The 27038-nt window shown below is 47.5% G+C and overlaps 1 protein-coding gene across 4 annotated transcripts in view; it reads left to right on the forward strand.

The window, feature by feature from the left end:
- Positions 1-5714: 5714 nt before the first annotated feature.
- LOC149354857 (phosphatidylcholine:ceramide cholinephosphotransferase 2-like) overlaps positions 5715-27038 on the forward strand; it is a 223544-nt gene continuing 202220 nt past the window's right edge. For all 4 annotated transcript variants that reach the window (XM_089583508.1, XM_089583509.1, XM_089583510.1 and 1 more), the window contains exon 1: positions 5715-6230. The gene's annotated coding sequence lies outside the window, so the exon portion shown is untranslated. The remainder of the gene's footprint in view (positions 6231-27038) is intronic.

Genomic DNA, 27038 nt, shown 5'->3' on the forward strand with positions numbered 1-27038 from the left:
CCGTACGTTAGGCTATTTACGCCGTAACCTTTCGCTCGCTCCGCCTTCTCTTAAACAGCTTGCTTTTCAAACTTTTGTGCGACCCAAGCTGGAGTGTGCTAATGCTTTGACCCGCACTGCAATAATCTTACTAACGCCTTCGAGTCGGTTCAGAATCGCGCGACACGCTTCATTCTGTCTAATTATTCCTACAATGCTATCATCTCCGCACTAAAAGCGCAAATAAACCTACCTACCCCCCCCCCCCCCCCCCCACCCCCCTAGCTGCGCGCCGTAGAAGAGCACGTCTTAACCTTTTTCATAAACTTTCCCAGCCCTTTCCTTTTGATAACCCCTACATAAGAAGAGCCCATTGCATCGCCCGCTTTCACCATCAAAATACAGTGTATCCCCCACAAGCCCATACTGTGACCTTTAAGCAATAATTTCTCCTACGTACAGCACGAGACTGGAATGACCTGCCCACCAAAGTTGCCACTATCATCAACCCACAAGCATTCAAGCGGCTCATCGAAAACATCTCATCATAATTTATTAGCTTTGTTTGCCATAACCCCCAACTCCCTCGTGCATCACCTGAGATCTTTGAGGAAATAAATGAATAAATGGCTATTTTGTACGAAATAAAATAACCTGCTGCTTTCCGGCGAATGTATTAGAATATGCCGGCAGTGATCGCGAGGGACTGCATATCTTGCTGAGGATGCAAACTGAAGGAAGCGCCTGAAAAGTAATAATTGTCTTTTCACAGTGAAAATTCTATAGAATGAAGGTGTGAATGCGATCGACATCTGCGCCGTACAGATTGAGCCGTCAGCACTACGACAAGCATCGTACCAAGAAATCCAGTCCGTAGGCCAGACAAAAGAGAGAGCAGAATGAGAAACAGGAGGTGCCCCCAATAAATTGCGAACCAGTTTGTCAAGTAACGACGCACCTGCGCCGGAGAGACAGCTGCGCCCGGAAGGAGCTAAATCTGGACATGGCGCTCTCGAGCACCTGCTCATCGTTACGTCAATGGGGGGCAAGTGGGCAGGCGAAGTAGGGAAAAAGTAAAATCTGGTGCGAACCGACTGAAGCCCTGGGCGAGCCAGGGCGGCACACACCTCTGTGTTTGCAAAATGAATAATCCATGTATGCATCGACGTTTAGCGCCAAATCAAAATACCTATGTGTATGACTATAGGGTCCTTCATTTTTGGGTTCTATTTTTACGAAAATTAGACGGGTAAATACCAGGCGATATTTTGTTTGCTGAAATTCGGATACAAATCGGGCTATTCAGCAAAAACCTCCATACATCGGGTTATTTTCGAATAAGTTTTTTCGTAGCAGAAGATAATTTGATATAAACGCTCATTTTTATACGAGGCGGAACATAAAATGCTCTGCATTACCAGTCTCCCACGCTGCGTTTCCGCGCCCGTGCAACACATGCCTCCCTTTGTACATTGTGGAAGCGTGCATTCAGCATCACCGCACCCATGCTGAAAGCGCGGGAACCTTGAAGCAGAACGTCGTCAGCGTGGGTAGCACTCATTACAGTGACGTCGGGTCCGCACAGGTGATTTGGTCTTTCCCTTCTAAAACGTGCTTTTGATACTTATCGTCAAAATAGGTCGTGTCATGAATAACAAACATTGAAGGAGATTAAAGAACATCGGTTTGTCGAAAACTCCCCTCAAGAATAAGCACAACGTACTGTTAATTTTTATACGTCGCCTTCAGCCTAGTGCACTGGAAAACGTGTCTACGCGTTTCTCGTTCATGACTGTGAACTGTTGGATCTTGACCACCATGACTGAAGATGTAGCTCGATGTCGTGTTCGTCGACCTTTGCGACTCAAGGCCGCTCCAGCAGCCCTTGCCTCCTCCGCGCATACCCGCCGCCCGCTTCCAAGAAACAAGCGCGGGCCGGCCATTCCCCACAAAAGCAGGCAGGCGTCTGTCTCCCCCGACGACGTCTGATCCCCACGGCCCCGTCGACTGGCGCATTCCCCATTTCCTTGCCGTGACCGTCTGCATTCCCGCAGCGGCGAAAGTGCTTTCTTGTACATTCGCCCTCCCTCTCTCTCTCTCTCTCTCCCTCTCCCTCTACGGTAATAAACCCCCAGTCTCCACCCAGCAACTGCCTTGAGAGGTTCCTCGCATGCGGGGCTCCCACGCCCAGCACTAACGCAACCATTAACACTCATGCGCACACTTGCAAGTGCGCAACCATGGTTGTAAAGGGAGTATATTTTACGTGTTCCTTTTCAATAAACCTTCGGTTGCTAGTCGGCGCCTGTCCCGTCTTCTCTCTTGTCCCTGTTGCTGCGCTGTTTGCTTCAAGTATCCTTCTTCCCTTATTTGGTCATTAGCCGTTGCGCTGAAAAACTACAAAGTTAAAGCATTGTCAACATTTGCCTGAACAATTTAGCACTTCTAGAAAATGCTTGTCCGCTGGTAGCCACCAGCTACTCATGATGATGGTCTGTTCTAATTCATGGCATTGCCAAAAGCGAAGGTCTATCCCTGCAAAAAAAAGAACAAAAATTTCCTAATATAAGAATCTTGGTAGTCACACCTCTAATAACAAAACTTATACACTCCTCAATGAAGAGCGAGAGTGGACAGATCTGTACAGAAAATTTATGTCCAATTACTTGGCTCAAACCAGAATAGTGAAAAAAGAAACGCCCTTCCCTGGTACCCTGTGCATATTTCAAAGGCCTGCGCAGCAAATTGTTCTGAAAGTGGCTAAACAATGCATTCATTACATGAAAAGACATGACTATTCATACCACGTAAAAGTCCTCAAAAGCAAGCCAATAATTTACAAACAATTCCCATTCCCGCACCTCACAGCGATGGCCAGTGCTGCTGTCTCGCTTGAATCCTGCCTTACGACAAGCGGACCTACTGGTGTCAGCCGTGGGGACGGCCACTGACTCGCTTAAAACCACAAGGACGTTTGTAGATGGAGGCGCAGCCGGCTGGAAGTGGTGGCACATCACTCCCTTTGTCTTACCTCTAATGTGCCATGATGGGCGGCCGAAAAAAGTAAACCGAGCGAAGAGGGCAGACCCCAGCCTCACTGCTGTGCACAATTTGAAAGGCAAAGTTGCTAACGGCACATTGTTCGTTTCTACATAAGCTAGATCACAAACTTTCGTCGGATGATGGTGGGTGCAGGGGTCAAGTGGATGCAGCTAGCACAGGACAGAGTTAATTGGAAGGATATCGGAGAGGCATTCGCCCTGCAGTTGGTATAGTCCGGCTGACGATGATGAAGGGTGTATACAGCTAAGATAAGAGTATACAGCGTCAGTTTTGAGTGAAAGAATAAACTCTGGTTCTTTGCTTACAGTGCCGCTGGATTTACGTTATCTTTCAACAGAATGCATGAGAACTGGTATTATGGCCTCGCACAAAGCGCAAACATGTTCTCTCGGAGAACAAGAAATTTCAGAGTAGCGGTAATGACCATCGGTCATCACTGCTGGATCAGTATGCCTCTGCGTCTTTAGTAATGTTCTAGCATCCGTGGGTAACTCTAGATGGCATGACTTCAGCACTTTAAGCAGGGAATTCAGGTGCGAATTAGGTAATTGACTATTAATAGCCCATACACGCAAGTCGTACTCTAGACATTGAGTAGCGACACCAGACTCAGGTGTCATCCTGTCTTCATATTGCACCAACTTGTCATTCTGATAAATCCGCGACAACTCGGACGTTGCACTTTCTATGTCAGAGACGCTGCTAACGGTGCCAAAATACGACAAGTGAGAACTGCGGCTTTCATCTGCGTCCTCGGCTGGAGTTGATAAAGAAGATAACATTATGCGATGAACAGGCGTCTTGATCCTGTTCTGCTCCTGTTGCGCACAATCTGCTGTCACGACCATTATCAAGATTGACAACTGCCAAACAGTTTTCTAGTGCGTCGCGAACAGCCTCTGCTGTTCTTCGGCGTCGTTGCCAAATGGACACTTCGGTTAGAACACTTCACTCTCTTCATTATGCAACGAATGTAGCACTTTATCAAACTATCACGAAGGGCATGGGTAACATATATACGCTACTGGCTTTGTGCCAACCAACACGTGTCACAGCAGAACAATGCAAGTCTAGAAATCACTTACCATTGAGATCATCCTCTGGGCAAGCCTGTGCCATTTCAGCTGAATTCCAGTGAAACCACAACGAAATACAGCAGCACGGGCACGGCGACCACGAAAAAACTATACTAGGACAAAAAACGTGCCACGACTGCCGCTAACGGACACGCGGGTGTACGTGGGAGTAGAGTCAATCACACTTGTCTAGAGCGCTGGAAAGGTGCCGTTCGGGGGGAATGAGGAGAAATTATGAAGCAGGTATTGACTTTCATTGATAATGCTTGCGCTGGAGAGCAGCTGAATAGAGACGTGAACGCACAGGCACCAGCGCCTTACCGCTAGCAAAGCAGCTGCGATAAGATTTCAGTTCATTTGCTCCGCAGCACACCGTCCGAGCACTCTAGACTAGTGTGATAGACTCTACGTACGCGTTCGTTACTTCCTTTCACAAAGAAGAAACTCCGGTAAAACTTGACAACTGATTTAATTGGCTAACGACAAAACAAGAAAACCTTTACAGAGAGATCGGAAGCACGGCCTTTCTGTCGAGCGTCTCACAAAACCACTGTCCCTCGATGCCGGGCCGAGTCCTCCTTTCTCCCTCTTCCCCCGCCGCTCCCGCCTCTCCGAGCCTTGGACAGTGAGAGTTCCCGGAAAACGGCGACCGGCAACCTGGCTGCTCGACCTCACAGCACGCCGCCCGGTTCGGGGACGGTCGCGGGGTGACGGCCGCAGAATCCCCTTTCGGGCGCCTGTCGCTTGGTCTGCGCGCGTGCACACACGCACACACACATGCACGACGTTCCCTAGCCGAGGAAATCGCGTAACGAACGGCGCCGCATCTTGTTTCCCTCTTCGTCCCCGACAGCGGACTCTTTGATGAGCGCGCGCCGCAGGACTGGCTGGTGATCTCCATGGCCATTAGACTGCTGGGCGTCAGTGAAACCAAAACTAAATTTCTTCGGCAGTCTTAATTTAGCCTGCATGTTTAATTGAGAAGCAAAGTAATTCCGGTTGTTTAAAAATATTGTCGTCAGATATATATCTTTCTATCTCAGTGTTACAGAGTTAAGTACACTTGCACTCCTCACCAATTGCATGCACACCACATGCAAGCTTGCACTCGAAGTAAAAAAAAATTGTCATGGTGAGGAAATGTGATCTGGTCCCGGCTTTTACATATGAGCTTAAGAAATAGCCTGAAAGAGCAGACAATTAACCTATAACATAAATTTTATAGCAATGCCATCGTATGTGGTTCAACAATTATTCATCGTTTACAACATTGCTGCAGTGTGAAAAAACCACTTTAGAGCAACATTATCAGCATGTCACTTGGTAACATCGCAGCAACATTATCTAATGTTGAAGAATGTTATTAGTTTTTGCGTATGTTGGAGAAATGTGGTCCGATATTAGCGCAACATAGTACAACATTGACTATAATGTTGCAATATTGCAGTAACATACTGTGCTATTACGTACCGCTCGGCTGACATAAAGCCAGGCTATATAGCCTCTATAGCCAGGCTGACAGCGGGGAAAGAAAGCCTCCACGAAACAAGCGCCGGGTGGCGGGGCGGGCGGGAGGCCAGGGCAGGCCCCGCGCCTCTGACGTCATGCAGCGGCCTCGACGAGCGCGCCCCTCGCGGAGAACGTGTTCAGCGGCCGTCCTCCCGCTCTCAACTTCCCCGAGCAAGTCACCGCCGCTGTCTAGGCAGCCAGCAGCAAGCTGTGCGCGCAGCCCGCCCTCCTGCCGGCCACGTTGGAACCGATCGCTACTCTGCGTGTGTGTGCGTGCGCCGCAGCCGTCGACATCAAACTGGGAGAAAGCGCTAGCGCCGCAGAGGCATCGGAAGAGTGCACGCTCGTGTTGTTTTGTCCACTGAAGCCGGAAAGGAATTCCGTGAACAGAAAGGGACGAGCTCGGCACCAGCTCCGTGCCGCCGGCGCGCAGGCGAGAAAGGCGACGCCGTGGCCCTGTCGGGTCGGCGCCTCGTCGCTGTCTTCGTGAACGCTTTTTGTTCTGCCCCAAGAATCGCCGACTGCGCAGAGCCCAGGATCGCTGCAATCCGTTGTACGGTCACCGGACAGTCTCTGCGTGTTCACAGCCGTATTGTTGAAACGGTGAGTCCGCCTTGTCTTTGTCGGGAATTCCTGACTTCTTATCACGCTTTTATTTCCCGCTGCGCCGTCCTCCATCGCGTACTTGTGTGCTCGCGTTTTTGGAGAACCTGCTTTGCTCAGATCAGTGGTGCGTATTGTAGTAACTGAGACGCGGCGGTTTGTTTTTTTCGCAGCGAAACAATAAAAGCCGCCAAGACGGACGTTTGACGATGGCGCTTGAGTCGATCACGCGCTGGTTAGCACGCAAGAGGCGATGGATCCTGATGGTTGCTCTGTGACTGCCGCAGGTTTGGGGCGAGTTACCGCTTGCGTATATATATAGCCTGTATTTCTCAGCAGCTTGCCTAGCGTGCCCCTTGCTCCGCGGCTTGTATTTCGACACTTCGTGGCCGCTCTCGTCCTTGTTTTGCCTTAATGTTTGCTTACAGCTTCGGCAGTTTTGCTTCTCACACTTTGGACGCGCTTCCACGCGCTGCTTTCAGCTGTGTGTCGCGTATGCAGCTGCGAAGAAAACATGCGCCTCTTGCTCATGTTTTCTTCGTTCTGTGTGTGCTCCAGCACCTGACGCGTTATCGTAATAACGTCGGCCCCGTGTCACATCTAGAGACGAGGCCGCCGTGTAGCTCGGTAATAAAGGGAGTTATTGTTCCTGTCTCAGGCCAAAGCTACAGCACGTTAGACGAATGCTGGCGTTGGCGAAACGTAGGCTGCCTCGTCGGGCAGCGAGATGCGAGCGTAGATGTGGGAGGTTCGAACCGGCTTTGCCGGAAGAAGGGGAAAAGTCTGAGAGGGGGCATGTTCGTTTTCGAATAACAACAGCAACGCTTTGCAAGGGACGTCGCGCAAATGTCACCTGCAGCGTAGCGCGCTGACTTTGCTCTGAAGGGAAATAATAAAGTCCTGGGCACAGAAGCGCATTGAAGTGTTCCTGTTTATAAAAAAAAAAAATGTAATGCATATGCGGCTACGGTCGCAATGTCTACAAGCAGCAACGCTGATAGCTGATCTTTGTAAAGTTTCAATGGAGAATATTGCACGCTGCTCGTCGCTTGCCTCGGCAGGAACCGGTATATCATAGATGATCGACGGTTTGAGTAGCGAAATAGGGATTTATTTGATTTTCAGGTAACATGTAGAAATTGCTTTTTTGTCAGCGATCGTAAATGCGGAGCTTGCGTGTTCATCGCTGATTGTCGCAACAAAAGCACGCACCATCAGTGGCATTCATCGCGAACGTTCGCGCTGCTGTAGAGCTCCACTGGCGAGCTCAACGTGTGGGAATGAATTTTTGAATTTTATTTATTTATTTATTTCATAAATACTGCCGACTGCCCTTTGGCGGTCAAGGCAGGAGTGCACAAAGAAAAAAAATTACAAAGTAGTAACAACCAAATAACAGCAACAAAGGGCGATTACAGTACGAGAACAAAATTCAATAAGACCAACGGGAAGCAAAAAAGTACAGGCAAATCATCCGACGTCAAACAGACTTAAGTGAACAGAATAAAAACAAGGAAATCGAAATACACTGTGTACTAGACGCGCTACCGCGATACATGAGCCGAAACAGCAGACAAGAAAGATTCTGAAGATACCAGGTTGGTGATATCGCTTGGCAGTCGGTTCCATTCGGAAATGGTGCGTGGGGTTAATTTGCGGGACGGATTGCGTAAGTACGGTTTTAACGCCGCACTCTGAGCACCGTGTCTAATGTTGAACATCGTTGCCGGAAGGGGTTTTTTCGGAAATCGTCCAGTCTCTGACAGTTGTATTCGGCCTATTGCTGAAGGAATGACAGCGTCCTTCAAGTGTTCTATTGCACAACAAGCTCTACCACTCTTGGGCACTGGTGGTAGGGGCAGTTTTCTCACTTAAGGCCGTCGTACGATCGTTTTTTTTTTTTTTTTTTTTTTTGTGGACCGCACGTTTTCAGCCTCCGCCCGGGCGTCGGGCGGAGAGGCGTTGTCAGTACGATCACTTAGCTGCTTGCGGAGGAGCCGGATGGTTCGAGCGTTCCGATTGGCGCTCCCGGCAGTACTTCCCGTCTAATCGCGTGCGGCGGTAGTACATTTGTTTGTAGCGAAACACGCAGCTATCTTGCGGTAGAAATACCCGTATTAATTGCGGCGTATTCGAGACATATCGGTTACGTCAACGTTGCTTTTGGTGCGGGATTTTCGTCGAAGGTACATAAAATCGTGGTCGGCTGTGATGGCACGGATCTCGGTTCAGCCAACCCTGACGGCCGCGAACCAATTCGCGGCAAATCTTGGCAAGATCGAAGGCAAGTCTGATCATCTGAAGCGATGTCGTGGGAAACGATACGTATTTGGACCATTTCTACGCAAGAGACTGAAAAACGCGTCATATCGCAGTCGAGTACTCTTCCTCGTCCGGCGATACGTTCTCACAACGGCCTGTGATTTCTGCCCCAAAATAACAGAATGCTGCCTGCTCTGAAAGTTACGCTGCTCCGACGGTTTCAGGGCGACGACACGATTCGAATTCTCGATCGGGCCAGGCTGCAATACAGGCTGCTAACAATCGTCTGTAATTATAATCGGGATATTCACATTTTTTAAATAGTTAAGGTTACATACTTAAAATTTTTAGTCAGTTATTCAAAATAGCACACTGCAGTATTTTTGCATTGCTGACAGAGGAAAAAAAAATAATTGCACTTGCGGCCTTTCTCAAGCATTTTGCGCAGTCACTGTAATATGTTAACAGCCTTCTCCTTGGCTCCCTATACTGTTACTGCAAAATACATGCTTACCTATTCAATATATAAGGTGTGTGTGTCTGAATTGTGCATGCATTACACATTCACAATTTAGCAAAACATTGCTGTCAAGTACTAATGCTAATGCACATGATAAATTATGATGTTTCCAGCTACTTGGAACAGGTAAAATCAGTTGTAATTAAAGCAGTTCTGCATTTCACAGAACAGTGACAACACAACAAGAGTGATTTATTTTTGTCATGTTTTTCAGGCCATTATCAAAGCCAAAATAGAAATAGCATTGTGTGGCTGCAAAGGGGCTTAGATGTGCATCACTGGGCTAAAGTGCATGGCTTTGTTCTGCTCAGTGATTGCAGGCCATCAAGTTGTGCTTTAGCATTCCTTCCTGACGTCATATTGCAGCTGCACAAGCCAGAATGCAGTGTTGAAAACAAGTGTGGGAAGTTATGCTGAAGGCCATGTCATTGTTGCCATGTACTATCAGCGTCAAATGAAATGCGAACAAAACACCTGAAACGCGAGCACAAAAAATCAAGCATATTAGAGGCTGGAGGTGAAATACAGGCGTGGGCTATTAACATTTCAGAAGAGCGGTCTTTTCGGCTTCGATGGGAAAATCAACTGCTCATGTATTTTGCCTCCCTAGTATAATACCTGCGATTTGTGCTGTTCGCGTTTCAATTGGCTTGTTCGCGTTTCAATTGACGCTGACAGTACAAAACAAGTTGGCATATACTCTATGCAACTCCAAAGCATTTTCAAATGTCACTGTGAATACAAAACAAAGTTGGTGCCTTTGTATTGCAATAAAGACTAAATGCAATTCTCATTAATATAAATGTAATGAGATGTCGGAGCCAGTAAACTGGATTACAGGTAGAGTAAATGCAAGAACCAATTTGGAAGGTTTACATGGCAACGTCTCCTGCCTTAGGCTGAGAACGAATACTTGTACAGTCAGGGAAACAGGATACAATGGCCATATTATCTGGTTATCTTGAGCAAACACTAACATCTCAAGCAGAATTTGTGAAATTGGATTTCCAGTATAGGAGCTATGATGTCGCACAATAAAATGATGTTAAAAATAAGCCATTTGAGTATGTGACAGGCATATATGCAGATGTTCTCTGATACAGCTTTAAAGCAATGTTTAAAGTTATTTTCACTGATCAGTAAAGTGTTGAATGGCTGAATTTAAAGGTGACCAGTTCCCAAGGTAGCAAGCAAAAGTGAGCATTGCTTGCTAACTGTTAACTGATGTCCATACCACTTAAAATATGCTGAATTTTAAAGTGCTATTAGTTGCTGACTATCAACGCATTCAGCAGTACCTACATCACTGCAAGTCTGATTTCAAAGAAAGAAATTAACTGAGGCATCGACAGGCATCAGAAATTTGGAAAAGATCAATGTGAAGTTAGGCCGAAGAAGAACAGAAAAGCAGTGATGGCTTTTGTTGTTTGTGGCGTCTTTTTGCTGCAACTTGATGTTCACGGCTTTTGTGTTTAAAATGAACAAATAGCCCAGTTAACACTATCCTGTATATATAAAAGTCGCATGCATACCGTATTTTCCGGTGTATAAGACGCACCCTTGTATAAGACGCACCCGCCATATATGCAGGCTGTCATTGAAAAAGTTGGTATATAAGACGCACCCGTGTATAAGACGCACCCCAATTTAACCGGTTAGGCTAGTGAGAATTAAACACGCTTGCGCGACCATCGCGAAATTCACTGTACCTGTGACAAATTCTTAAGCAACGCTAAGTGATCGAAAATGGCAACACTCACGCTATACCCGCCCACGTTTTAGAAAAAGAAAAAACGAAAGTGCTCTGCATTATGTCCATAACAACATTTTATTCCTACTTAAAACCTATGAAGTCTTCATCTTCGTATACGCTATCAAAAAGTTCGCCCATGCAACGCGGCTGAAACATTCTCTTCGTACTACGTACACGGAGCAAAGTTGCAAAGGGTGGCTAAAAAAGAACACCGGCTTGTCTTGACTTGTCTTGACAATGGCGAGAAGCGCGATTGTCTTCATCTTTTGACATTTCACATTACTTTTGCTTGCGGCCTCCGAAACGGTTGCGTGTTTGTGATCCCGGAAGTCGTCATCCCAGCTGTTTCACGATAAAGTTCACCTAAGAAAAGCTGCGCACGGCGGTCCCCGTATTGAAGTATTAACCGCGTTACAACCGCGTTATTGGTAGTGATATTTTTTCGATTAAAAAAGCTTGAACATGAACCTGAGTGACTTCTGAACTCGCAAAAAAAAAACGCGAAAATTTAGCGTATAAGACGCACCCTTGTATAGGACGCACCAGCAAGATTTCTGAAAAAAAGCCGCGTCTTATACACCGGAAAATACGGTATATATGCATTTGTAGCATTCTCACTGAGCCACATTATGAAGTCGATGTCTTGCTTAGCTGAAGAGACGATAAGAGAGAAGCACCAAGGATAGTCTGACACAGATAGGCACAATAATGCATGCTTAGGTTTTGCAGTGCACAAGTTTAGCTGGCTAGATCTAGCTTATGCAGTGTGCAAGTTAGCCTGAATGCAACTCTATACCGTCCGACAAAGCGATTGTGTAAATCTGCTCCGATATTACTTGAAATAGATTGTGAGGAAAGTTCTTGCGCATAAGAGAGCATTTTATTGGTTTGCTTAGCTGGGCAAACGACGAAACACTTCATTAGAACAGTTTATTTTTACATTTATTATACCTAAACAGTACTAAACGACAATACTTGTGTGGTGAGCTGACATGATGTGCCAAGTAGGAACTTGATGAGTTTGTAATTTACTAATAAGAACTAATTAATCATTACCATCCAAGCACAGCCATACAGCTACAAACGAAAGCTTTGTAGGTTTTCGTTGTAGCCTTGTTGCTTCACTTGGGTTGATGTGTATGAGTAATTACTCCCTTATCACAAATCTTCGCCTTGCGGGATTTACCTAAATCATTGGATGAGTATCATTATTTACTGCATGGATTACTGCAGTGACTAGCTCAAAGGACAAGAGGTTATAAGCCCTTTGAGGTAGAAGGCCATTCCAGCCTTCTGTGGCGAAAACAAAAATGAATCTTGAAATCCAATTGCATGAGCTAACTGAGGCACAACAGTGCTTGTGCGACTAGTGCAGAAGGAACCATGAGTCAGAACAGATTAGTTAGTTATGTGATGGTATTAAGGAGTTAAAAAAACCTGCAGTTTCTGCATGACATGAAGAAATTTGAAGATTCACCTCTAGTGCTGTTACACTGGAGCTTCAAAAATAGTCTGCGAGAATAAAACAAGCGGCTCAGGTCTGAACTCAGTCCAATATTCTAGTTATGTCAGATTTGTGCCCTGTGCCATTAGAATACCCAAGCTGATGCCACACAGGGGATTTGAATCGAAGTAACTTGGAAGACTGATACTAAGGATATTTTATCTAAGTAAACGTCATCGTGCAAATATCCTAGGTTATGGGTGGGTGTTTGAGGATTATTAGGGGAGTATTTTAACCAGTATACACTGAATATACCTTTATCAGAAGGCCTTATAAGTTGGTAAAATGTAATGCTAAAAATAAAAAAAAAATGTTAGTGCATTCTTAGTAACATTAGCAAACAGGCCATTCCACAGCATGCAAAATGTTGTTTTTGGAGAACTGAAATGCTGGTATTGATTGCAAGATGGCAGACCCCATATAACTATCAGTGAAAGCATGTGACAGAACACTGAATGGAAGGTCATAATGTGAGTAATAAAAACTGAGGCCCAAGTGAGGGCCTTGGGGGACATCAAAGATAGCAGGAAAAGGCAGGATGCATAAGAATTGGCAAGGGAAATCTGCCGATGGCTGTTTAAGCTTGGATCCAGTTTAGAGCTATTGGATGCAAGTTAAAGCACGAGAAAACCAGCCTTGCATAAATAAGGGAATCACATGCTTTTTCAAAGCAAAGAAAAAAAGCATCATAGGGGGATGTTGCATTCAAGGTGTATGTCATGAAGAACAAGAGAAAGTTGGCTATTGCAGAAATGTTTTCTAAAAGCTTGCCAATTTAGATGAAACAACTTAATGGGCCAAAACAATCTAGCAGGGGCAAGAGTGCAAAATGTGTTCCGTGATTTGCAGCACACCAATGGCACAAATAGGACCATAGGTGCTGGGTGATGAAGGGTAAGAAACTTAGAGGGGCCAGGCTATGATGAGGCAGGAAGCTATCTGTACAGCATGCACTAGATATGCCTATACAACCTACTTCTTTTCCCGTTGTTTCTTTCTGTAAATTTAACAGAACTTGATCATAGTGTACTGTGGGGTGAACCGGTGGCAAGTTGGCATGTCGAAACTGTGCTAAGGGACAATGACAGAGCAAGAATTGCTACCCTGTGCTGTGGTGTGCCTGTCGTCTTTGTTCCTAGCATAGCTTTACCAGCTCCACAGGGCTCATTTTGCAGTCTGCAAGTAGTCATGTCTGTAGTAAGCAGTCACAGGCAAATGAAGGTAACAGATAGATATATGTAAGTGCATCGACGACATCTTCTCAAGGCTTCGAGAATGTCTTGTTAAACAAACTGCTGCGGCTGACCCAGGAAGCGCTGCTGAACAACTGCTTAACACCAATAAAGCTGATTTTGGGAGCAGCTCTGCAACAATATCATTGTGATCATCATCTAGTTTCGTACCACTGATCTCCGGATCGAAAAGGACCGTGAGCAACATCAACAACAAACACCGTGATTGCCCATGAGGCGCTTCAAGACCACTGCATTTTTCTGATTGCAGTGGAAATCAATATCCCACTTCAACTTCATATTGCCAAGCATTAGTCAATATTGACAACACTGTAAGCAAAAACAGAAAAAAAGTAATGGCAAAAGTTTTGTAAATATTTTTTTTTTGTTTTTCATCAAGACTCGCTATGTCCAACTTGCTCTGTGGACAGTTTTGATCCCATAAGCTGCTGCCACACTTTTTTTTCTTCGCTATATCAATTGAAATGCTCATAAAAAACACTCATGAGTTGGCACGTATTGCAGATTTGTACACTGTCAGCCACCCGTGATTTAAATGCGGCAATAATTCTTGTTTGTAATCGCCTAATACCATGTTGTCTCAACCTAAACTGAAATGGCTAGAGGAAGTGTTGTCACCTATTCGTAACGCAGATATTTAATAAGGGAGTAATTACTCATTGACGTCCACCCGAGCGCAGCCATACGGCTACAAAGGAAAGCTATACAGCTTTCTCAGAAACTTCGTAGTTAAAGAAAAATTCGTCCTGGTCCGGGGTTCGAACCCCGGACCACCGCTACACCGGAGCAGTCGCTCTACCAATTGAGCTAACCGGGACGGCAAGCTTATGGTAGGGCGAGAGCGAATTGATCAAATAACTCGAAGTGGGAACAGTGTTGACCAAATGTTTTAGGGGAATCCCCCAAGGTGGAGTAGATTTCTAATAAGGGAGTAATTACTCATTGACGTCAACCCGAGCGCAGCCATACGGCTACAAAGGAAAGCTATACAGCTTTCTCAGAAACTTCGTAGTTAAAGAAAAATTCGTCCTGGTCCGGGGTTCGAACCCCGGACCACCGCTACACCGGAGCAGTCGCTCTACCAATTGAGCTAACCGGGACGGCAAGCTTATGGTTCCTTATTAGAAATCTTCCCTTATTAGAAATCTACTCCACCTTGGGGGATTCCCCTAAAACATTTGGTCAACACTGTTCCCACTTCGAGTTATTTGATCAATTCGCTCTCGCCCTACCATAAGCTTGCCGTCCCGGTTAGCTCAATTTTTTTTTTTTTTTTATTGCCTGACTTCACACACACAAATACACAAATACACACATACAAATACACAAATACAAATACAGTACACAAATACACTTACAGAGCGCAATGAGCAATAATTAACAACACTATCCGCCCGGGGGTGCGTGGCTTCGTCATATTAAAACTCCTTAAGCGTCACCAAAGGCTCGACTCTTTCGAGCCACTCGGGAGCTTCAGGAGCAAGTTTCTGAACTTCAATATACTTATGCATGCACTCCCGAAAATAGATCCGTGCTGGCCGTGCATCAGGATCGCAATGATATCCTGCCATTCTGGAGCGCCAAATACAATGGAGGCCCATTAGCATAATGAGGTCGAATGGTGTCCCATCCTCACTCTCTACAGGCAAGTACCGGATACCCTGAGCGTCGAGCGGAAATTCCTTTTTTAAAGTCCGTTGCAAGATGTCCCAAAAGTATACCCCCTCCCAACAGTGCAAAAAAACGTGGTCTATTGTTTCTGGTTGTTTACAAATTAGCTCAATTGGTAGAGCGACTGCTCCGGTGTAGCGGTGGTCCGGGGTTCGAACCCCGGACCAGGACGAATTTTTCTTTAACTACGAAGTTTCTGAGAAAGCTGTATAGCTTTCCTTTGTAGCCGTATGGCTGCGCTCGGGTGGACGTCAATGAGTAATTACTCCCTTATTAGAAATCTACTCCACCTTGGGGGATTCCCCTAAAACATTTGGTCAACACTGTTCCCACTTCGAGTTATTTGATCAATTCGCTCTCGCCCTACCATAAGCTTGCCGTCCCGGTTAGCTCAATTGGTAGAGCGACTGCTCCGGTGTAGCGGTGGTCCGGGGTTCGAACCCCGGACCAGGACGAATTTTTCTTTAACTACGAAGTTTCTGAGAAAGCTGTATAGCTTTCCTTTGTAGCCGTATGGCTGCGCTCGGGTGGACGTCAATGAGTAATTACTCCCTTATTAGAAATCTACTCCACCTTGGGGGATTCCCCTAAAACATTTGGTCAACGCAGATATTTATTGCAGGCAAATGTGCGCACAGCCGGCAGGAAATAAAAAATGAAGCTCCCGAAGATACATGTGCACAGCACCGATGTTTTCATACAAGTTATACAGTTCCTCCGGCGAATCGTAACCCGAGCACCCATCTTCACAAAATGTATTGAATGGAGTACCAAGGCGCAGAAGGATGGCGACATGGCTGTTGTCGCCGCAGAAAACAGTTCGACGGCCGTGCAGCCAAGCTCCCGTCACGTCGCACTCACGGCAATCCTCAAGCGCAGTGCCCGCACGAATCGCGATCAAAATGGTAATGAATGCCTAGTAGAAACAACGTCGTGTGAACGCTTCGGTCGCGATCACTGCAACCATCGCAACGAATGCGACTAGGTGCACAACGCCACGTTCATTTCAGCATTCGCAAAGCACGGCGTGCGTAGGGAGCTCTCGCAGGTGCACATTTCGCTGCCTTGACGTATAAAAGCACTCGCTCCGATCGCAGTCACTTTCACTACGCGGACACTAGTCACCGTGTTATGCAGCTCATGTACGCACAAGAAGTTTCACCGTGAGCAGCTGTTACTCGCCACCGTCCGTGATGATCCTCGCAGGAATTAGGAACGCTTGCAACAACCACAAACAGCTCCATATAAACACTTCGTGACACCGCCAACGCGTAGGTCTTGCGTCGGTTCGAAGAGGCGCTCTGTGAACTCCATCAGCGTCGATGACTACAGAATTCAACTCGGGGAACTGTCACTCGCCGCTACTGCACGCGGAGAAGTTCGCAGTCGCTCTGAACACTCGTAATATCAACATGTGGCCAATATAATATGCTTCGCGGCATAGCTGCCACCACCTGTGCCTTTCCCTCCGCTCGCCGGACCGGGAGGACGCCTACTGTCTGGTCTGTGCGGTCCGTCGTCCGCCTGCCGAGCGGAAGGCGCAAAAAAAAAAAAAAGAAACGATCGTACGACAGTCCTTAGCGATCACTTCGTTTCCGCTAGCGCACAACAGCGCACTTCTCTATTACAGCCTTTTCGAAGATCATCAGTTCCCATTTCATTCCCCGTATTGTCACTGGCTTTGCCGTTGCCGTGTTACGTAAGCGATTTTCGCTCAGCTTATCTCTCCAATTAGAAAAGCTCCGTAGTGCTCCACGTATGCCGACTTCATGAATGAGGCCGCCTTATGTAACGCTACATGACGCGCAGAAACGACGCGATTTTGCTGAAAACTTCATAGGCCGTAATTATGGCAGCTTGTACCTTTAGCATAGTACGTGACCCCCTTTCTTACTACAGATTGAATTTCGAAATGATTAACCCATTCTCATGACAAATATAAGTTGAGACGAAGTTGGCGCTGCAGTCAAACTATACAGACTTGACGGTTGGCGGTTCGCCAATAATGCCGCTTTGAGAGCCGTTCTTCATATCGCTTGAGTCGTCTGGGTGATATTGCTCAGTTTTGTTGATGCCGTTCCGCCGCTGGCGGACCTTTCCGTGCAAAAATATCACAAAAAAAGATAAACTGATAGCGCACAAGTGAGTTCTAAGATAACAACGGTCGAACCACTCAGGACATGTGATATCTCCGTCTTGAGTCTGCGTGGTAACAGAAACGTACTGGTAACCCTATCGCTGTCGCAATTACTTCCGCTGCGTTGACCTAACACTGGCGTCAGCGCATATTACCTCTGACCGGTGACATATTCGACTGGTTTCATCATATCGCCTCACTTGGGTGGTCCCTGGGGTAAATGGCAACGCCACGCGGTTATGTGACGTTGTGTGCCGAGTACGCGGCCGAATTGTGCAACTACTTACTTTCACAGGCTAGGTCGCTTCGTTAGGTTTTTGTTGGTCCCTGCATCTAACCTTTGTCTGGGTCGGACACGCAAATACTCTTGAGCTCGGGCGCTACATTTGAAATCTAGCTGGCACTAATGGGCTTGGTTCAAACAATGCGAACGGTCACACGCGTTATCCAAGACTAGCCGCGGCTTCTGTGTGTAATAAGGTGCTGAGTGTGCGCTTCTCAGGAACCCTTTGCTTGGCAACATGATTTAGGCTGGTTGCTTACCGTAGTTCATGGGGCGAGGCGAAAAGTTGCGATCTACCCGCAGGCGGTGTCCGTTTTTGATTACGGCCTGGTAGCAACTTGTCTGATGTTGGGAAGTGCCTTATATCGAAGTCGTTTGCGCTTCAGAGTGGCGTTGTTTTACGACTCAAGGGTTCGCCCCCTCGACCGGCAGCGTGCTACTTCTGGTACGAAGTCTTGTCCTGTTAGGTAGCATGGTTCTGGTGCCGGCCATAGGCCGATAGCACGCTTGTAGTGCTTGAAGTAACCGTCAGGATCAGGGCTCGATCATTCTCATTAGTTGGTAGCTCCTCTGAAGGTGCTGAAAGTGATCATCACCCTTTATTCGCTCCGTTACTCTCCTTTTACTTTCCCCTCCCACTTGGCGCATGATAGCCATAGTTGCTTATGCGCCATAAAGCCCCATATAACTAACTAACTCCCCTCCCACAGTGTGGAGTAGCAGGCCAGGGTCACCTTACCGCCGGCCGACCTTTCCTTTCATTAAAGTATTTTTTCTCTCTATCTCTCTCCGAAAATTGACGATGGCTGCTGGCGCAAGGCTGAAACCGGAAAAGCCGTACACGGATGCGGAAAAAAGGCAGCGGCGCCCTTCAAAGATTTGCGCTGATAAAAAAAAGCGTTAGCGAGTACAGTTGCGCAAAAGGCGCCCACCTGACGCGGGGTGCGCTATTCGATGTGAGCAGGCGGCTTGGTGCTAGTGATCAAAGTTTTCACGTCCACTTCCAGAGTCGCTGTAAGAGGACAGGGCGGAAGATCGCAATACTCTGCAGTAGGCTATTTATTCTAAAGGTTCGTTCACATGCAAGCGATTGAGCGACACGTCGCAGCGAAAATTTCCAACTTGTTTGAACCTCACCGCTCATCGCAGCGACGACTCAAAACAGGTTTTTCCGCCGCGGCGGCAGAATTCGCTAGCATTTTCGCTTCCATGTGAAACAGGCTTAAAGGTGTACTAAAGCAGAATCTGAACCCGCCTTTTAACCGCGGCAACTCGATCTTACACGTTCCGAGCGCTCTTAAATCTGCGAATTATTGTCCTGTGCGGCCGATTTCTCTAATATAAACAGGATTAAACGTCCCAGCTCCCTCCTCTTTTTTTTTTTTTTTTAACTCACCGCTGAAGCTAGGAGGAGTCAACTAACGCGTGGGATGCCTTTCAGGCTGTCGCGTGGCGGCTTCGCTTTCGCTTTTATTTTTTTTTTAGGTTTCCGTAAATGAATAGATCCAGTCAGTGACTACGTAGCTGCAAATTAGGCACGCGGAAATGAAAATACGCGTGGACACTCTGCTTTCGCCGATCGCTACGTATCACTCCGCCGATGGCAGAGCGGCAAGCCGTCACGCGACTGCCTGAAAGGCACTCTACGCGTTTGTGGACTCCTCCTACCTTCAGCAGTGAGTTTAAAAAAAGGCGGAAGCCTGGACGTTTAATCCGATTTAAATTAGGGAAATCGGCCGCACGGGACAATAATTCGTAGTTTTTAAGAATGCTCGTAACGTGTAGATCGAGTTCCCGCGGTAAAAAGACGAGTTCAGTTTCCTGTTTAGTGCTCCTTTAAGGCGTGTGCACAAGTGCCACAGTCGCCATGGCAACGAGCATCATCATCATCTCTGCGAGTAGAGGCTGTTTCACATGATGCGATTGTAGCCGCAGCGCTGAGCGATTTTCGACGTCTTGCGACAGAACGGCGCGTCGGTGTCGTCGCAAACCTCTAGGAGGAAAAAAAAACTGAGGAGGGAGCGTGACGTCACGCGGCCAGCGTTCGCAAGCCGAGTGTTTACGAAGCCGTTTTCTCCCTCAGTTTTTCGCTCTCCGAGGCAGTCCTTTATGTTTTGATTCTGGTATGGTTTAGTGCGCGCGTATGCGCGACCCGCGGCGCGGGCGTCTACAGCCAGGAAGTTGATCTAGCAATCAGTTTGCCGCGCTAATCCGCGCATGCGCGCGCAGCGGTGCTAGATTTTACCGCACGCTATCACGTGGTGGGATCACTGGGGGGGGGGGGGGGACAAACTCTTTTTATTACATCTTTACTGTTTAGGACTAGGCTTCAAGGTTGTCGCCGGATGCTCCCTCAGTTTTTTTTCCTCCATGGCAAACCCTTTGCGATAGACTTCCAACGAGTTGGTCGCACTGCCGCATCGTCGGCGCGAACGACCCGGCCGTCAACCAATAGGATTTCAAGGGAGACTGCCTGCTCTTAGTTGCGCGCCTGTTCACGAGCGCAAAAAACACTGAAGTGTTTTACTGAACGTACAGTAAAAATTCTCGACAGCTCGATTGAATTATTCACGATTATATAATAAACGCACAGTAAGGCGTTATACGTTCATGTTCGCCAAAGCGTTTCTTGCCTATGTAAAGTGGCTCTCGCCGCACTGACTGAAATCGTTAGCATGTGAAATAAAGGCTGCGATTGGCATCGTAACGACAGTGTGACTGGGCCGCATTTTTTCGTTCGCGTCGCACCATGTTACAGTGCGACGTAAGGAACGACATACTGCAGCACGCACACACTTTTATACTGCATATAGTGCGCTGCAACTTGAAGAAGAGAACTCCAAGGACGACGCAATCAATTCGATGCGTATCTGTATTCATATAACGGATGCCGGTTGCCCTAAGGACTTCACAGTTGATTCGACCGACATGGTTATCGGAGTGAAGGAATCTAGTTGTGAAGACAGCCGGAGAGCCGACATACGTACTTGATACTTCGTTTTTTTTTATTGTTTTCGCTTTTAATGTTACTTTTGATGGTTCTGATCTAGGCTAAACCGTTCGACCAAGGGCATGGCCTCGAAACTTATCAGCAGCGGCGGATTATTATCAGAGTTAAAGGATAGCAGAGCCATGAGGCCTGTCGCTGTTCCCTGGTTCTGTGCAGCGCCCGGCCTTCACACCGTAGCTTGGGGCTGAACGCGCGAAACGCATTGACGAGATAAAAAAAAAAAAATGCGCTGGCTGAAGCACGTTGAAATGCGGGAGTTCACGGAGGAAAGAAACGGCTGGTACTAAAACGTAGCGTAACAGCAGCGTTACAGGAGGTTTTCGACAAGCGGTCCCGAAGAGCATGCGGTGACGCTACCAGCGTTAGTCGGTACACTTTATCTGGGGAGCACATTTTCTTTGCGTCACTTTAAAGCTCTTTTCCCGAATTAACGTATGCCCTGTTGCAGTTATGAAAAAAACACGGTAGAAAGTATGAAGGCGTAATTTTTCGGCATGGGCACGTTCCTTTCCGTTTAATAGGGGTGCCTGCGAACCCTTACATTAAAGACGTGACAGCAACTGCCCGCCGCCAAGGCTATCAAGGACGTGGTAATAACTGAGGTGCATTGCATGTCGGGAATGCAGAGGCCAAGGCACTGAGATGTTTTAATATGCTATCACTGAAATAAAAAGGCTGGTGATATACTTCAAAGATATTAGCGCACCTATTTTAGGACATCGGCGTGTCACAGGGCCTGCTTTTTGAAAACGTTCTATTTATTTATTTCGGCCAACAATAGACAGTAAAAGAACAAAAATGAAAACGTGAGTTGAACCCTACAAGGCGCTCTGACTGAGTGCAAGAGAGATAGAGAAAAAAAACATGGCGTCTGAATTTCCTTGAAAAAAAAAAAATAAATAAAGGAACTATGTATTGCGCTGGGCCCTGTTCATGAAATAGTATGTTCATTTCAGGAGGCATAGCGAAATTGTAACCTAGTCGAGTCATGTTTGAACGACAAAGTTTGAACACAGCACATCGCCACTGTCAGGTCTGCCTGGCCTCCTTAGTTTCTCCGTGAACTTGAATTATAAATTGCGGTCACACGGCTAGTTTCGCACGCGTTGCGATCGCCGCAGAGCAAGACCTGCCAGAATATGTCAGTATTATTTTACTGGTCGCTGACAGTAGACTGACCCCTTAAACACAATTATTGTTGTCACCATGTTACACGTGTGGCGGGATTCACAGTGTACGCAGCGAGACGCCTCTCCTCTGACAACAGGGACATTGCCTACTTTTTTTTTTGGTCGAACTATTGCAGTTTTTATTGCACAGGCGCTATGCTGCAGCCTCTTGACTCAGCACATTTTCACTAGTTTTCATATGATGTGTGGGGTCGCTGCGGCAACACTGTTCGGTGGAGAATATGATCTGTGGGGTGATCACTCGAAATCGCCAACAGTGTGCGGCCTTTGTCAAAGCTAAAGACCCCAAGGAGTTTGCTTCTAAGCCATGTGGTGGAGCTTTAAAGCCAGAAGCAAGTCGCTCTAAATTTTAATGGGATACCGGGTACAAATAGGAGCTGGCCTGCATCGTAGGGTGCCGCGTACTGAGGCTACGGAGCTTCTAAAAAAGGGACGGTAATGCAGGTGTCATTGTCGCCAGCCGATTTCGCAATTTAAATGCGTGAGTCGACACTGGTTTTCTGACTCGTATCTCGGAGGCTGCGCTAACCTCCATTGCCTTCAAAACGGTGGCAGCGTTGAGGACGTCACGAGTTTGAACCGGCTGGGGGGAAGATTTTTTACATACAGTTTTTTCGGCGTTAAATACGTCTTTTGCGGCCGGACAAACGACAGCAAGGAACGCAAATGCCGTGCATGCAAGCCTTATTGTCTGCATTGCAGGTGGAGGTGCATAACAAGGCGAATTCATAGTGATTGTTTTCCACTGACGCGCAGATTTGCTTAGAAGAACACAAGAGACTGTACCACAGGTTTCAGAAACAATTACAGTGGTGCCTTAAGGCCCTTGCAGAATTTCGCAGAAAAACATTGATCTCCTCTGTTCACAGCAAACGCTACCCGGTGAAACAATTCCCTCTTTACGCAAGTTTTCAACTCCGGCTTCACGAACAACTCCGAACAACTTCTCACAACTCCGGCTTCAGCTAATCAGGGGAAAGCAAAGTTTGTTGTGCCATAAAAATCCATCCTGATAATGAATTTTTTTTTTTTTTCAAGCAAGACAACTGTGCTTTTTAATGGGACGAGTCAAGGTGTTGTTGCAAAGTTCACTGTCCACCGCTCGCTGCGTTTGGCCGAAATTGCTTTTCAGTCGTTGTCTCAAAACGGCAATTATCGACATCGCCGTGACAGTAAGAGCCAAGCTGAGGGACCCGTATTTGTAGCACGGACGGCAGCCATTGCGGTATGGACGAGCAGTAGAGTTCGAGAAAAGGAGCTGGTTGCTTTTGCGTTGCGTCACCGGCTAGAGATGAAAATATAGCAGGCGGAAGCGGGGGGGGGGGGGGGGGGGGATACGTAGTGGTGTATGCGGTCTGTTGCGGGCTTCTTTTCGTAGTTTTTCACTTTATCGATGAAGGCAAGTGTTGCATCGAGGCAAATGACCTTTCCGTGAAAAATGTGAGTTGGTAGTCAGCCCTCTTGTCTCATCGACTTCTTTCATCTTGCGTCTGTGCGTACACGTACACCGTTATACCTCCCCGAAAGCGTGAACCAACTAGCCTGCCGAAGCGTTCTAGCCGCTCGGAGCGCCATTTCATTTTGTTTTGAGTTTTCCTTATGGCTGAGTTTTCTTCGCTCGATATTCCTCTGGGTCTCCTATAAGTATACAGTCCCGTGTTCTGAAACTCTCCATCAGCTTCCTCTTTCTACTGTTTCGTTTGCACCGAAGTGGCTCTACATTTTATACGTCAAGAATATCCCGTGTGTGGTCTGCATTCGCTCTTTGTGCTCCTAAGCGCGACGTAATGAGACATTGGTCGGTAGCCTCCGGATATTAATGTGGACAGGAAGTAGCGGTTGGATTTCTACCTGTGAGACGGAACACGCTAATAGATAACCAGCATAGGTGAATAAACGTTGAGGTTAGAGTCGTTTATATGAGTGAGATAAGGCACCTCGTAATTAGCCTGGCTATCCATCACTGCTCCCTATTCTTCCCTTGTTCCGCAAACGTCACACTTAATTACGCGTCATGCAGTACGTCGTTCTCCATGCTCGTGAACGAGGCCTCTCTGCAGTGTGATTTTGATGCCACTACCTGTCTACATGACCGCGGTGGGGAGCAAGGACTGTACAAGTCTGCCAAAATTTGGAGTTTTTCGCTCGGCAACTCCGAACCACTCCTCTGAGGCAGGAGACACTCGCTGCGGCGCTTTCGCGCAGCTAACGCGTGGCTCGGGGCCTGGCTGGTATTGCGCAATGTTTACAGGCGGAAAGTGCGCACCTTTGTGAGGCGCCCGGGTCAGCGCGTCCTGACGCGAACACTGGGTGGCTGCGAGGCTCATTTTCCCGTTGTTTGTTCTCGAGCTGGGGGCGTCCGGCAGTGCGGGGAAATTGAACCCTAAGAAGTCAGCGATTGAGAGAACTCGTCTCCACCCGCCCGCTTCCGCCGCACTGGGCCACGCTGCTGGCTTTCTCAGCTGTGACGTCTTCTTTCCGAGAAAGGAGAGGGGTACTCGCGCGCAGGCCAACAGACGCACCAATAAAAGAGAGAGAGGGAGAGAAGGAAAACGGCAGCGCGCTGGGTCCAGTCCTGTCCGCTGCAGGTTTGTCGACCTCGAAATGCGATTCACGTGCCTGCGCGACACGGCTCGCCGCTGGTATGTGGACAGTGTGTGTGCACTGGTAGACAGCGCGCTTTTTGTCGGCGCAAATTGACAACAGGCGAGTCCTACCTGCGTGGGGTTTTCAGAAAAATCGCTTTAGAATGCGTGCCCCGTAGGCGCATTGACGTTAGTGTTACCTGTTCTCCCCGTTTTCATAGAAGGAAAGGCAGCGAGGGGGGGGGGGGGGGGGGGGGCGTTCTGAATTCTACTACGAGAACACGAGGTGACGCGCTCTCGTATTCGTCTATGGGTTGCTGAAGGACGTAAAATAGGGGAGCCGTAACGGGGTATAGGTTTAATGTGCGGAAGTATAGCGATCGATGGCTGTTACAACACGGAGCTGTCCTCGCGTGCTGCTGTCCGAGATAAAGCGGACCATGAGCGACGATATGCGTGACGAAGCTCATTTGCAGGCTGGCAGCCATGTTTTCTGATAGCAACAGCACGTAAAAATGTGCAGGGTTTTGCTAACGCAGCACTCTCTTGAATGCAATATAGGATATGGCCGTGGCAAGTTTTTTCGGACACTCTACATAATGTGCGAGCACTCTCAGTTGACACGAAAAATACATATGCTGTGCAAGAGGCTTGTCTATATTGTCCGCTGTGCGTTTTTGTCCGCTGTGCATTACTCACTCGCCCACGTACACATTGAGCCCACGCCGAAAGCAAGCAGTTCTTGCAATGGTGGCTCTGAGTAGAGAGATGTCTTAAGTGCGCCGGAGCTTAACAGTCGTTAGCCCATTCCTGTCTAACCTGAGGGGCGCGACAGGTTGCGTTATTTTTACGTTGCAGGCGGGGCCGATAAAGGTGTCTCCGCTCTCTGCGTCGTATCGCGTGCCCTTGTTTCCACACCTTCTGTGTTCACTTAAAATGGCGTGACCGCCGAAAACCGCCCCCTGCCCCGGAGTACAAACAATACGCGACAGAGACTTCTAAGGAAGAGAGGATAGGGTGCGCGCATCTGGACGGTGACCGCGGTTGCTTGGCGGCTGTGACGGCTGGGCGCTGATGCTGTACGGCCCCACATTCGTTGACGTTTCGTGGGTCCTTTACTTCAGGCCGCGTATTTTGCCGCCGATCGCGTTAACAGTGGCGACAGAGGAAACGTTGTAAAAAATTCAGCGGGCACTTTGACTGTCTGAAGCGCGTAGAGGCGAAAGCGTTTTCCGCACCACTCTGACTGCCTCTGTGGCACTGTTGAGGTCACACATGATTAATGACTAATTACCAAGTAATGGCAAATTACTACCTATCGAATAATGACCAAGTAATAATTAACTGCTAATTAATGACGCTTAAGCTTCGCCTTTAGGAGTAGAACGCGACAGCATGTTGTAGCACTGCCAGAGAGTCCATGGAACGTCACCACCCGTTCGGCGCGATGCCTTGCCCTTTGAACGCAACGCTTTTTGAGGAAAGGGAATGGTGCAGTTATTTTCTGTCATCTCGGTGGACACCCGAACCGCACCGTACAGGAAGGAAGGAAGTGGGAGTGAAAGAAGAAAGAGGGGCCGTAATGAAGAAAATTAAAATTGTATTTGAGGAAGGGAAATTACGCAGTAACTGTCTCGAATATCTCGGTGGACGCCCGTCAAAAGCGTGACAGCTCTGCTGAGAAGCTTCTGCTGGCAGCCTTCTGTCGACAACGATGAGGCATTAAAGGCTTTCGCCTTAAAAAACAACTGTCATCTTGACGGCCATCTTTTTTATCTTTTTTGACGAGCCGTCGGCGCAAACGGGAAAGACGGCGACTTCGCCGCGAACGAGGAAGCGAGGAGAAAGAGACGGAGAGCGCAACAGGAAACGATAAACTCAATTGGCTAAGAATTACAGTCCTGGTTAAAATTTTTCAGGGCACATGGTTTTTTTTTTAGCCGCTTAGTGGGGAACGGGGAAGACCAAAAAGTTCTGAAACGTGATGACGAAGGATCTTCGTATCGTACAGCAATATAGAGCTTCAGGAGAGCGCTCGTGAATGTCTTATGTGCCCTTTCTTCTGTACCTTGTCCGTTTTTTGCGCTAACTTTTTCACAATATATAGAGCTTGAGGGGAGCCATAAGTGTCTGGAAAGTAACCAATGTGACCCAAAAAACTTTGGCCAATTCTGTGTTTTCTATGCCTTCAATACGTAGGAACTGCACGTGGCGATGTCTGTTTTTGCAATAGAAAGCTGAAAAAAAGATCAGTGGAGAAAAATGGGAATACAAATAGGCGCATGAAGTCATGCCCTTGTTTACAGGCCGCCGTGGTGGCTCAGCGGTTATGGCGCTCGGCTGCTCACCCGAAAGACGCGGGTGCGATCCCGGCCGCGGCGGTCGAATTTCGATGGAGGCGAAATTATAGACGCCCGTGTACTGTGCGATGCCAGTGCACGTTAAAGAACCCCAGGTGGTCGAAATTTCAGGAGTCCTTCACTACGGCGTCCCTCATAGTCTGAGTCGCTTTGGAACGTTAAGCTCTAATAAACCAATAAACCTTGTTTACAGAGCAGTGAATAAATTTCGTGCGAACAATGCCACGCATGCCATATTTGTATGGGCATTCGAATTGCTATGGCAGTGGCTTAGGAACGC

This window comes from Amblyomma mixtum, chromosome 3 (genome assembly GCF_055824585.1).
Source record: "Amblyomma mixtum isolate Tamu chromosome 3, ASM5582458v1, whole genome shotgun sequence".
NCBI lineage: Eukaryota > Metazoa > Arthropoda > Arachnida > Ixodida > Ixodidae > Amblyomma > Amblyomma mixtum.